Below are 11,856 nucleotides of genomic sequence, written 5' to 3' on the forward strand. Positions count from 1 at the left end.
TCTGCACTGAGTATCTCAGGAAGAATTATATGTAGATAGAAAATACAAGCCACATTCTCAGGAAATAATAACCTTTCAAGCAAATTACAAGCAAGCCCTGTGACAGGTTCATTATAAGCCTTTTTGTACTTTGGATTTATTAAACGCTTTTAACTCATGCTGTGAAAATTGCAGGAGAAAAGAAAGAAAGAAAAAAAGACTAGAAGAGATTACTACCAAGCTAACAAACAATGAACTCAATTTTTAGAAACAGATTTTGTTTTATTGTATTGGTTTCTACTTTCTTTATTCACAAGAATTAGCGCTAAATTATTTCTGGTTAAGAGAGAAAAGACAAATATGTCATGATTTCTGTGTAATGAAAAATGCTTTAAAAGACTGGAGTGGAAGTCCAGGGGTCTGAGACTGGAAGTAAGAATTCACAAACCTCCAGCTCCTGCAAAGACCTCAGAAAGAGCAAAACTGTGTCCCTCCCTGTGATCTGTTCTGTTTTGTGGCTTATGGTATTTGACCATGTCTTACATTCCTTTGGGAAAGTCCTGAAAGAGTATCCTGAATAGTCCAAGTTTAATCCTGGGAAGCACAAGTCAGTTTTCCTCGCTGCTGCTGAGCTACCTTTCGTACTCTGTATCAGATCATCTCTGTTTATGGAGTAGCATGTATTCCCCATATAGAGAAATAGTGACACTGTGTTGCAGTTTATAATGGGGGGTGAATGAAGGTCTACCATTTCCTTTATTCCTCTTTTGCTCCTTTGTCCAATAAATGAGCACCAGAGATTAACATTAAGGTTTTAGCCTTCTCTCCCAGTGTGACACAGAAAAGATTTATGAAGTTTATTTTGTTGTAAGGAAGCAAATAACAACTAATGATATAGAAAAGAGCGAAGTATACTAGTCAATACCTTCATCTAAGATGACTGAACCTTTCATTCTTGACTATGCAATTTTATCTGAACATTCAAAGCTGACAAGGCTTTGTTGCAAATATTAATGTCCCAGCTGCTTCAATTACTTTCCGTATCTGCTATATCACTAGAGTTGCTTTATCTTTTACAAGCACATGCATATCCATAGCTGTATGTATTTATATATAAATATATGTGTATGTCTGTGCAAAGAGGAGTATAGGGGGTAACTAGCCAACAATTTGTTTTTATTGTCTTTATATTTTAGCAGGCAGCACTTAATCTCAGTGATGTTGTTGGAAGGCAACATTTTCAATATGTCTGGGGGAAGGAGTTTCAATTACAAGCCCACAGATGAATCCTACAGGAAATAAATCTCATTATAAATGCACAGATAGACATCTGCAGTTGTATATATTTCTGCAGGGAGTGTTTTGTATTGATCAAGTGGACAATAGGATCAATCTATTAATAAAAGCTCTTTTTTTTTTTAAGAATTCTCAGAATAAAGACACTGCACAAGGTAATTCAATTTAAGGGAAAAAAATAAACCCTGGTCATGACTGTAATTTAAATTTGAGAGAGGAGGCAGCTGTGTTCTGCTGTATGCTTTGTTGAAGCAATTAATCTTAATGGATTACCTTCTGATAATTATTTGAGCTGTGGTGATGCTAAAGATCCTTGTCAGGACTTTTATGGATGAGGTTACCACTGTGGTAGGGGAGGTATGCAGAAGAGAGACACATTTGACACATTTCCTATCAGAAAACCTCTTTGATCCAGACAGCAGATAATTCCTGAGCAATATCGATTGATAAATGAATCCCCCTGAAAATTAGAGAAAGTTGACTGTAATATAAAACTATATAACTGTAATATATATCCTAGACATATGGTTTGGATGTTAAACAAATCCTTCTAAAATCAATGGTAATATTACTATAGGGTATTGCAGGCATGGTAGCAGCTAAATTTTAAGGCAAGATCCAAAGGAAGACAATATTGTTGTTTTGTAGTATTTTGCTGAAGTTTAGCAGTAGCAATGAAGAAAATCTGCAGTTGATCACAGTGGATTGATTAGTAGCATGAGCATTGCTAAAATGGAAGGCAGTTTTTCCTGCACACATGTTTCAAGGAAAAAAAAAATCACCTGTGAAAAGGCCAAAGGACGTTTATATGTAACTATGAGTCTGCAATATTTGAAGGATTTCAGATTTTAATACAGTCTTAGTCCAAATCCAAACAGAGAAAACCTTATCTGCCCGTTTGCACATGAATAACTGCAGCTATAACATCTCCAGAAATAAAAAATGAATTTTATTTTAAAAAACAGGATTCATCCTCCTTTTATTGAGAGTGTGGTACACATAGCTAGTCATCTTCAATAAATATTCTACTTTTTATTATAATCTTATTTTTTATCTGTTCTTTCTAGTTATCTTTTTGTGTGCTGATAAGGTGATCAAGTGCTATTTTGAAGAGTTTTACATAAGTGCTGCTGAGATCATCCGAACGATTTTGGTCAATTTTCCACCCTCTCAGTGAGACTTTTCTCTTGCTCATTATAAAGGCATAAAACATGGTTTATTGCTTTGGTGGTATTTTCTAATGGGACTGTAATATTTCCTCTCCAGTAAAGAGCATGGATACAAATATAGTATAGAAAAGATTTTGTTGGAAAGCTTAAGTTCATATGAGGATATTTGCTGAAAGTGGCTAGGATAAGATCTTCAAGAATAGGATAAGGTTCTGGCAGATGAGCAATGCAGCTCAATTTCTATTTATGATCTTCTTACACCAAAGAATAGAAATGGAATGAGAAGAATGGAAAGGGAAGTCATGTGTCTGATCCTTCAGTGGATGTAAGGGCAACACTTAGTACTTCAGCATATCTCAGTCTGTCCACTGCGACACAAAAAGCTGGAGAAGACAAGCAGATGGAATAAAAAGAAAGTCAAACCTTTCTCTGTTGCAATTTGTGTGCTTGCCTTCTACTACCAGGACAACATAGATTTTGCAAAATTTAAGCAAGTGAATTTTTGCGAAACTTACTGAGATGACATTAAGCAGTCTTAAAACTCGTATTTCAGTATCATAGAAAGAAATACATAAGGAATGTATTTCTTGGTCTTTCAGGTAATTTTTCCTTAAAAAAAATGATAAATCATTAATTGAACAGTGCCTCGCAAAATTCTTACTACATGATTTGTATTAAGAGCCAAATGTATGCTTATTGGCATGCATTTTCCTTCCGGTAGCATTCTCCTTTCTACAGAACATGGAAATAAATTTTTTATAAGTATATTGGTAAAAGTGAATAAACTAAATCACATTTTGTGTTTCTGATTTGAGCATATGACTGTTGTCACTGGACTTAACATAGTTTTGTATTTACTTATTCAACATGTAGATATTCCTTCACAGCACTCAGCATCTCCAGCACAGAAGGAAGTCACAAGAAGCAGTACCCAGCCGAAGCAAGAAGACAGGATGATTTTGCAGGCAGCAGAGAGTCAAGCTGGGCATTCTAATGGCCTTGCTAAAAATCCCCCTGTAAGTTTGACCAGTGGCAGCCACAGCAGAGGACCTTCACCAGTTGTCAATCTGTTTGCCTCTACTCCAGGTTTCCTTTTAGATGCAGTGCCTGTATAGGCCACTGTCCCCGACACTTGGCACGCTCACAACTAAAGCAAGTTTTGTGGGGCTCTGCAACGTCTTTGAACAAAGTCACAGAGGTTTGGTTCACGTATGCGGCATAAGTTCCAATGCAGAGATTATTTCTTTAATACACCAAGTACAATTGCAGCCAACAGGAAAAAAGAGAAAAAAAAAAAAAGAGAACAAGAGAGACATAAAATTTGAATGAGGTCACAGGGAAGGAAAGCAAGCCAGAGCCACAATTTTCAACTGTTCACTCAGTCTGTGAGGGTCTTAATCTATTTTGTAAAGTCAGGCTTTGCAGTCCTGGAAAGAGGACAGCATAATTACTCCAAACCATTGCATTAAATGGACCATCCTCCAGCAAGAGATGTTAGAACAACTTACTGTAGCTGTTACCTCATATATTTCCTTCTAAACCTATGAAAAGCTTGCATCTGAATAAACATATTTATAGATATCCCAGTAAGTATGCATATTTTATTTATTTTTAGTTTATTGGCTTTAAAAGAAAATACTGTGAATGAAAAGGGGTGGGTGAAAAAGAAGTAAATTTCCAAATTCAGACCTTGCTATATTGTCAAGGACTTTCCAAGTCCCGTCTCTCTGGTTCTAAGCCATAAATGCCACAACTACTATTAAAGAATATATGTATATGTAAGCATATATGTAAATGAAGCTGTGTACTATATATTAAACAGAAAAGAATGATATTATATATAGACAGATCATGCTTAAAGCTCAGAATTAAACTTAAGTAAATGCATTTAAATTTGACCATGGGCAAGATTTTCATGCTCCATCTTGAAAAATAACCCAGTAAGATCTAAATATTGAATATCTCTTAACTGGAACATTTGTTGCAGAAATAGGCTTTTCTTCAGAACAGCCATGCTGCTTTTTTTCTTATTAAATATACATATTGAAGAATATGTTTCCATCCTTTCATGTGTGAGTTTCAGAAGGCTGTTCTGAGTTATCTGGTTATATTCTTCACTTTTAAGTTTTGTGAAGAACAAGCGTTAAATAGTTTTTGACATAAAACACCATGCAGTATGTGTTGTCAAATTGAGCTTTCTGGAGAAATTATTCTCTGAAACTAACAGGTTGTATGTTGTGGATTGTTCCAATAATACTCACTGCTGTCAAAAGTAAAATAATGAAACTTCAAACTTATCATTTCAATTAGAACTGACTGATCTAGCCCATAAGCACCTAGCTTTGAACATAATTGTACTTCACTGCTGTTTTGAGGTTTCCTCCATGAGGAGTTCTGCCTTTCAATAACTGGGTAGAATCAGTGAGTGAAATTCCTATACTCACTTTAGAATTAATGCAATATTGATGAACCTCATGAAAATGTTACCACAAAGCACTGATTAGTAGTGGCAAAAATGCCCACCAACTTTCATCTCTTTTTTGAGGAATCTTTGCCCTAACCTTTGCTCTTCATCCTCCCCAAATTTTTATGGTTTTAGGTTTTTAAAATTTTGTCTCAGAACTATTTAGAATAAAATGTATTTTGTCAGTCAAAAATGCTTTGCAAAAGGCTATATTTAATGTTGTTAAATATAGTTGTTTCAGAAGAATCACATTTGATTTTTAGATAAATTCTTCTTTTGAAAAATGATAATGACCTTACACAATTCATGGTTTCCTCTAACGAAGACTGAGGTTGGAAAATGAGAGGCTTTGACTGCTCCTCTTTGTGTATTTTTTTCTACCGTCTGTTGTTTGATTTTTTATTTCTTTCATTCCAGCTATCTCTTTTTGCTGCCTTACAAGCTCTCAGAAGCATGAATTCCATGTTCAGACCAGCACCCAAAAGTAAGTGAGAAAGGTTTAGCTACCACTGACTGAGTGATAACATTAAAATAAAGCACAGATGAGAACTGAACTATCAAACTATCATCATTTTAGAGGGAGTCACTATCACACTACTTAAACTGGGAAGATAAAGCATTAATAAATTTCTACAGCCAGTGTCAGGGTAAGAGAATGCAAACCTTGATTGTTATACGTTAGTTTGAATTTTAGGAACAAAGTAGACATCCAGATAAGCTGTATGCAGAATTTTTGTGCAAATACAGTTGTTATATAGCTTTAATCTTCTGCTTTATATGCTAGAGGTGTTTTGAGCTAGAAAAACTAGAAGAACGTACATTATAAAGCAATCTTGAAAGGTAACAGAATAACCTTCAGAACTGTATCATCAGGTAGGATTTGTTCACCCTTTCCCAGGTTGCTAAGGGTTTAATCAACAAAATGTACAAGATGATCATCAGCTTGGCAAGCTGACAAACATGCTGTCTTTAAATATAGTTTTGTCTGACTAAATAAAAAGTACTTGTTTTCCAAAGGAGGATCAGGTAGGTAGGAAAACAGCACACAGTGGACATTAAGAGCAACTGGAGGAGAAAGATGTGTATGTCTTTTGTTTTACACCTCTCAAACTAGTGTGCTACTATAAGGAAGGGGGAAATGTTGGAGGACAGGCAAAAATGTGTGAGAAATGAGCCATCAAAACATTGCTTATAAGAAATGTGAAAAACATTTTTGCTGTTCCCTCGACATGAGTGAAAAAAAGAAATGGAAAATAATAAAGTTCTGTTTCTATACTTCTTTATTTTGCATATTGGATCCTATATACCTGTGGTTATTTAATAGAACAAAATAATGTGGCTCATGAAAGTTCATGGTAATCATAACTAGTACTGACTGATTTCATGTTACAGAGCTGAATTCATATTATGTTTTTGAACAAAAGTCATCTTACTATGAAACATACAGAGCACCAATATACAATCCCTTCTGCCTCTTTATAATAGGGAGAGGCATAGTCAGTAAGATAGACCATTAATATTTAACAGTTAAAATGGACATACAGGTCCTATTAAAATTGATCTTCTCTGTTGTAATGAAGTTGCACCTTTAATGAATGCCTCTATATAACATCAGAGGAGGCACTTGATTGAAATGGAGATGATACTTTCAGAGTTATATCTTTTTATTAATGAAAGATATTTTTGACAGTCATATATATTCCCTTCAGATTTTAGGAAGAATAAACAAACTTAATAAAGGGCAAGATAGTTTTTGTAATTACAAGAATACAGAGATCTATATTTTGGAGATATATATTTTGGATTTCTTTTGTAGCTCAGATTAGTCATATTCCTAGAAATAAGTGTTAGAGATAGTCTAATGGAAAATCTAATAGACATTAAGGAGTTACAATGCAGTAGATATTAATTTAATTAAAATTAATAGAAAAGACCTTGTCACCGTTCAGAGTACAGGCACATGCATTAAAAAGAAAACATTTTCCTAAAAGTACTTTTTCCCTCTGTAAAAAAATGCAAGGCTGCTTTATATTCCTGTTTTAAAAAGCAACTACTAGTGAATATATCTGAAGTCTAAAATCCTTAGTCACTATATTGCTCTAGCTGTTGAGTCATAGGAAGAGAAAGGAGAGGATAAACTCAAATCAAATCCTGTTAAAATGCAAATGAAATGAATTTCTAGGTAATAAAATATGCATTAAGCTTGGAAAGCTAATGGCCACAGTAGTAAAAATTATATGGCATATTTTATGTACCTCTATCTCTTCTTTGTGCGCACTTAGATGAAAGTCTTGAGATAATTATAGAGGTTTTGCATTCCTCTTCCCACAAATATGAATAATAACTTTAGAGACCCATATGCTTAACTGCCTTCTTTGCTTGCTTTTTCTGCTTATACAAACAAAAGATTTAAGTTTCACAAGTAACATTATCAGATAGTGGCACTCAATATAGTAGAGAAAATGGGAACCCAAAGAAGACTTGTAATGAAGGAGACAGCAAAATGTCTTGATCATTCCACTCATCCTAAGTGCATAAACATGTCAGTGTATCTGACACGTTATAAATTATCACTGCCAATACTTTGCTCTGTAAAAGCAGATAACTGATAAGACACATCATGCACCTCATGAAATGCATCTCATTCTCTCTCTGACACTTTTTCTGTAGCTTTCACCTGGATTAGTCAAAAAAACTTTCAAGGGTTTTCATCTTCAGCTGATGAAAATGATGAGCTGCAACTGTTCTGTCTGTAACTTTGCTTACAAGTAGGTGTGTTCTTTACCACTTTACCACAAGTAGGTGTGTTCTTTTTAAACTCAATGACAATTTAACTTCCTATTAATTAAGAGGCGAGCATAGCATAGTGAGCTTGGCATAGCAAAGATGTGCTATGCCAAGCTGGTCAAGGTTACTGAAAATGGCAACATAAGGTTGCCTTCAGAAACATGTATTTACAAACTGGGAAAAAGTCTTGATTTTCCAAAACTTCTCTGCGTAGCTTTTCTGCAGATTTCACTTTTGGAGTGTATCAAATAATAATAACATCAATAACTACAATAATAATAGCAAAAAAGCATAACCTGGGTGGATTTTGACTGTGAAGTGTCATTAACAATTGAATTAAACCCTGAATAGCAAGTATCTGTGTTTTTGCAAGCTAAAATGAAACCAGCTGGTCCTGGGGGAGGACTAGAGCAGAAACACTGTGGCCATACCTGGAGCAGAAGCAGCTCAAGGTAGAGTAGGACCTGTTAACCAGAGTAGAAGCAGCATAGCAGCATGAAAATTTAGGTTTTTGGACACTATATTTATCAGGCAGTTTGGGAAATGCCTGTAGCTGGAACTGCTAGTTCTTTTGAAGGAGACCTGCCTATGTTAAGAAATTAGACCTAAAGTGTGTGCTAACTATTTTTTTATTAGGGGATTTCAAGAGGTAATAAATTGCTGTCACTAGAGACTACCATGGAGGACTAGGAAGAGATGGGCTTCAATCATCACTCCCTCAGGTGAGGTTTGTGGAAGTTGGTGATTCTTTGGATTGTATGTTAGCTCCCTCTTCTCTGACATGATACTCTTTCTCTTAGATATCTGGGCGCTTTCTCTTAGATATCTGGCCTGAACACTTTCTCTTAGATATCTGGGCAAAAGACCTCTCTTGGGGGAAGTGAGACAGTTTCTTCAGCACTCAGTGGAGCTAAACTGAATGGAATAGCATCTCTGCTCTTAGCCCTAGTGCTAAAGTAGAAAACAAATCTGTTTTTCATCTTTGAATTCTTTTCACAATGAGTGCCTTCAAAATTCACATATGTGCTGATAGTCTTGTCAAATTTTTACTTTTCACCTTTCAGGGTCATCTGAATCCAGATGCTTTTTAACCACTGGAATTACATGATAGTAGATCAATCCTTTTAATTCTTCTAACACATTTTTCAGAATTCAGAATTTTCAAAAATAGCATGTATAATTTGGTATGTAAACTGTTTACATTATTTGTCTATGCACAAAACATACAGAACATATACTTTCTGGGGAAAGACATAAAGATGACTTTCCCTATTTTCCTTTAAGACATCTTACTTTTTCAAAGATTTAGATGCATAATGGAACTTAAATGTAAAAAAGCATTATCTTTTGAATTTTTAAGATTACCAATAGAAGTGATGTTCACTGATATAAATACTTCACAAAAAGTATACAGAAACACCAGAGCTCCTATCTATCTGAATGATTATTCTGCTAACTGGATGAGACTCATGACTTTCATCACATTTATACTTAACCATATAGAAAAACTTTTTTTTTTCTGAGATTCTTCCTGTTTGCTTTTTGATCTAACATTTTTACTGTATTTATTTTAGTTTCAAGGAAAATTTTTAAAAGTGTTATGGAGTCTCGGTAAAGTATTTTGTGGCATGTTTGAGAGCGTCAATGCAAAAATTCATAAAATTCTCCACTGACCACAGATGCTCACTATAGTCACTAATGTATTTTTGTTTCCTTTTTTTTTCTTTCTCTCTCATTAGTGAATTATCAATATTTTCACTGGCTCATAGGCAAGAGCAAAAAATACATTTTGCTGTGAAGGTGAGGAGTGCATATTGACTTGAAATAGGAGTTTCAAAACATTTCATATCTTTTCATATCAAAAGCCTTCATTTTCTTGTAGGCAGAGATGAACTCGGCCCACATGAGATGAACTCAGAGACGAAGCATTGACATCTGGATTTGGATGATGCTTAGGCTTCCGATTTTAGCTCTTGCCCTTAATTGAAGGCATAGAAAGGATTTGTACAGAGAAATTTGAATTGAACCTCTACCTAAAATACTGGGTATTTGGATTTATTGTCCTGGATTTGTGCTTTCTCTAGTTATGAGTGATAGAATACTTTGAAAACTGGCATGTCAGTAAATCTGATAAGCAGGTGCCATCACATTTTAGTCTCTTTAGAAGGAAAAGTTAAGAAAAGTGACATCTCTAAAATCTTTTGTGATACAACAGCACTTTGTATAATTTACCTGGTTTTAACTCCTGTTACTGTTTACTTTCTTGTAGATTCTGTTTTTATTGCTGAAAACAAAATTGCAGTAGGTGATCCCAGAGCTGCTTATATTTCAAGTAATGAAATGTAGCTGTTAGTGGAGCTATGAACACAGATGATACTGTTACCAGATTTTAAACTTGAAAATGTAAATTAAATATAACACTCTGGCTAATCTTACAGCCATGTATATTTCTATATGCAAATTTCAATATTAAAAAATCTTCATGACTATTGTTTTTGACTAAATAAAAGCACCAAAAGTTGTAGAACTGGAAAGCGATCAAAAGGATTTTTCTTGTACGTGTTTGTATTTTAAAGAGCTACTTAGAATATTCTGCTTAGTATGTATATTGAATATATAATATCTTTGTATTATTTCAGGGAAGCCGATTAGAAAGACTTTTCCTTCTATAGTTAAGTAGTTCCGAGTGTTCACTTGTGTGTTAAATCTAACTAGGGGAGGCTGAGGTTGTGAAGAAGTGAATGGAGTAGGAAGGCGTAGCTAAATGTGATGTGAACGCTTTCAAGAGGATTGATCTGATGATTGCTTTTGTGCTACTTTTGACTCGCCCAACCCTGAAATGAAGGTACTCTTTTCATATGTACTTGAATTTGTCATGTGGCTTTCCTGTATGTACTATTTCAGGCTTAACTGCTGTGCTTTACCTAAGATTTCTGCTATAGATGAATGTTGTCATGGGTTGGCTCTATGGCTAAGCTCTTCCATGGGCAGCTGTGATTTGTTAGTATTAAGATGTCCTGCATTTCCTATGTTCCACAAAGAAGCTTTCCTTCTTACAGCCAGTCTTCCTCAACAGTCCTCCTTAGCTCAATAACATTTCTTCTCTCCTGCTATTCTATGGTTATCCTGGTGAGACAAAAGATACATGATCCCCATGGTCAACAGTGCTCTCAGGTTACACTGAATTCACTGGTCCATGCCCTGGAAAGGTCAGTTTTGCACCACGTTTCATCCCGTCAGTAGCCAAGATATGGATCTATATGAATTTCAAAAATGTGTCTAAAGTCCTTTTCAGCTTTCCCTCCCCCTATCTTGGAAAGCATTCTTTCACCACAGATATCCAGACTGAAATAAAGACTTTGGATGTACAGTAGCCTGCAGCATATGTTTTAGCCTCTGCTGTGCCTGCTCAAGTTTTAAATGTGTGCAGGGTGTGTACATGTACTTAAAGCTTCTACTTAGATAACTGCTGCGTCCTGGAGGACACAGGTCTGCTGGTTCTGTCTCCAGAACCTCCAGAACCTTCACCAGACCTCCCCAGCCCCAGGCCCCATTTCAGGCCAGTGAGAGGCTGTCCGTCTCTGACCAATAATGGAACTGCAGTGCCAGCTCCAACTCTGGAGTGTGTTCAAAGCCTGTGAATATAATGATTAATAGACAGAGTATGATGTCCAAAGATTATTACAGCATGTGTGACCATGAATAAAAATTTATGTTTGATAACTGAGGAGTTTTAAATGGTGCTTTTTCTCTCTTCTGTATCTTGTTCTGGACAAGTCAAAAAGATTGTGAATATTAGAGATGACTGGAGAATGTACTATGCTTTCTATTTGTTTGCTATGCTATGTATTTGTATGCTATGTATTTGTTTTCAGTAATAGCATATGTATATTTTTCTGGAAAAATACTGCCTATTGTAAGTTTAATTTAGCTTTTTAAGTGAAGAAACTACCAAACAAATAGATTACAGTGCTGTCTCCTGATTAACTAATAGTATTTTATTATAAAATGTTTATGCTGACAAGTAGCTTTCTTAATTTCCTCTACCACTTTTCCCCTTGTTTCTCCATAGCTGTGATTTCACATGACATAAACACTTTGTGAGTATGCTTTGTACAAATCAGCCTCTTAAGAAAAGCCCTGTGGAGCTGTTCATACAAT

General features: G+C 35.2%; 1 long non-coding RNA gene across 1 annotated transcript; it reads left to right on the forward strand.

Moving 5' to 3' along the window:
• The first annotated feature begins 8,339 nt into the window (after positions 1 to 8,339).
• LOC112955279 lies at positions 8,340 to 10,770 on the forward strand. The gene is made up of 2 exons (XR_003250857.1): positions 8,340 to 8,417; positions 9,578 to 10,770. It is a non-coding gene; the product is annotated as an uncharacterized LOC112955279 (long non-coding RNA).
• Positions 10,771 to 11,856: the final 1,086 nt, after the last annotated feature.

Source organism: Nothoprocta perdicaria, unplaced genomic scaffold (assembly GCF_003342845.1).
Source record: "Nothoprocta perdicaria isolate Ctin4 unplaced genomic scaffold, notPer1 scaffold_55, whole genome shotgun sequence".
Classification (NCBI taxonomy): Eukaryota; Metazoa; Chordata; class Aves; order Tinamiformes; family Tinamidae; genus Nothoprocta; species Nothoprocta perdicaria.